This window comes from Etheostoma spectabile, chromosome 16 (genome assembly GCF_008692095.1).
Source record: "Etheostoma spectabile isolate EspeVRDwgs_2016 chromosome 16, UIUC_Espe_1.0, whole genome shotgun sequence".
NCBI classification, from domain to species: domain Eukaryota; kingdom Metazoa; phylum Chordata; class Actinopteri; order Perciformes; family Percidae; genus Etheostoma; species Etheostoma spectabile.
Window position 1 is genome coordinate 19,282,427 of NC_045748.1, and position 2,419 is coordinate 19,284,845.

General features: G+C 40.4%; 1 protein-coding gene across 3 annotated transcripts in view; it reads left to right on the forward strand.

Moving 5' to 3' along the window:
- The window catches only part of unc5cb (unc-5 netrin receptor Cb), a 120,187-nt gene that overhangs the window by 73,806 nt on the left and 43,962 nt on the right, over positions 1–2,419 (forward strand). The gene's annotated exons all lie outside the window — the stretch shown is intronic.

The window sequence follows — 2,419 nt, forward strand, 5'->3', positions numbered from 1 at the left end:
ACTAAATACAGACCACAGCCCTCCTTCCTGCTGTACCCTCATTCAGTAGCCTTATTACCTGAGGGTAAAAACTATCCCTATAACGTGATGTACGCGTTTGGATACTCTGCAGACGTCTCCCTGATGGAAGGTGGGAGAAGAGGTTATATGCAGGATGACTAGAATCCCGCATAACACTACGTGCCTTCTTAGTACTACGTTTCCAATAAATTTGTTGCAATGGTTCTAGTGGAACGCCGATGATTTTAGATGCAGTTTTGACCACCTTTGTCAGAAGATTACGATCATGTGAAGTAGCCTTACCAAACCACACTACAATGTTACCTGTCAGTATACTCTCAATTGTACAACGGTAGAAGTTCTGTAGAATATTAAGGGACATACCATATTTCTTAAGACACCTCAAAAAATAAAGCCTCTGATGTGCCTTCTTAATGGCACATCTGATATGAAACGACCATGTGAGGTAGTCTGAAATATGGATGCCTAAGAATTTAAACGTGTTGACGATTTCAAGAAGAGAGTTATTAATATAGACAGGTGTATGTGTGAGTTTGTTCTTCCTAAAATCTATGATGACCTCCTTAGTGAGTATGTAGTGCCAACTCTAACTATCTGGGAGCGACCTGTCAGAAAATCCTGTATCCACCTGCAGATGGAATTGCAGAGGCCCAGGTCTAACAGCTTAGATATTAGGATAGTGGGTCTGTCTCTTCTCTGAACTACAGTTTATATAGCGGCGGGTTACTTAAAAGAACCGGTATTCTCATCACTAGGGTGCTCCCATTGGACCGTCCCATCTTGTTAAAAATTAACAAACCATTGCAACATATTAGCTACCTAGAGATTAGCACTAACAACGGAAGCTGTAGGATCTTTGGTCATTGTTGTTTTTATGGTATCCTTAGCAAACTTATACTAAAGCCTCTTCCTTCTCCCGACTGTTTTCCAAAAACTGGAGGAGGAATAAGGAAGTAACTGTCACCATGCTTAAATAGAGGCAGGTTACCTGGCTAACTATCCACAGCTAAATATAGTCACAGTTAGCTCATTTAATAAAACATTACACTTATGTTTGGACAAATTCCAGTTTGTACTTCTGAAAACACGGCTACATCATTATTTCCACAACTGTCCCCTGTTTGAATTGGCATGCCCTCTGTGCAGCCCTTTTAATTTGTGTCTCCTCAAGAGACACCAGCTTCATTGTGATTGAATTGCCAGGCAATGGTGTGCACTACAGACAGAGTGTTTGGGATGTTTGTGAAAACTAAAAAATAAATTTTAAATCAACTTTAGCCATTATAATTTGCAAAAACATAACACTATAATGTCTGTATACCAATAATAAGATACACATCCCTGTTCATGTAAACATATTGTTCATACTAGTTGGTCACTTGACAATTATAATATTGTAGTGCTGATGACAGGATCTAAATTATGGTAGACAAACAACATAAATCTGTGGATGCATCCCCCCTGGTGGTAATGGTGTAGGGAATGCTTCTAGGCACAGAAAAGGCCCTTCAGTAGTAGTACTGGGTAATAATTTGAATGTCACAGTACACTTTCACATAATTGCATGCTGACCAGGTACATGACCATGACAGTTCCAGGAAAATGACATCAACTTAACTTTTTTTCCAGCGGGCTGCACAGCCCCCACATTTAAACCTTATAGAGCAGTACTTTGGGGATGAGGTGGCATTGGATAATCATAGCATGATCTCAGCATGTCTTCTAAAAAATCTGCAGAACTATTGCAGCACTGTTCAATAAGTCTATGTGTACTGTAAAGTGTTTCCCACATGAAATTCTGGTTGTTCTAGAGGCCAGCAGAACTAGCGACTGTCCTAACACATATAGATAATTATTTTTTTGTATCATCCCTGCCATAGATGGGTTCAAATATTTGAGGTAAATCCAAGTGTTAATTTTCTCATAATTAAATTTGCAGTCTGTCTTACTGTAGTACATTTCTTACTTTTACAAGAACTTTGTGACATCACCATTGTCATCATAAATATCCCATTCAATCAAAAAGGGATGATGGATGAGCTGAAATAAGGCATTGTATTGCATGTGAAGCATCTATAACTTCAGTGAATGCTCTCGCACCACATAATCCAAACATATGTGAATGCACTCAATTCCTATGCTCGTACGCATACACACACGGTAGCAGCAGCAGCATAATCTGCTCTAGAGGGGCAGCTGTGGGTAGAGTCATTTGTTTTGGGAATGATTTGTTTGTTTGGGTCCTGGCACCCAGATGAGCAGTAATCAGAGGAGTTAGCAAACAGGATTGTGGTAGCCATGACGCGGAGAATCCTCCCCCACAGGGCCCGGACCAAAACAGCTCAGCATTCTGGCTCTGGAATCAGGGCCAGGCTGAAACACACACACACACACACAC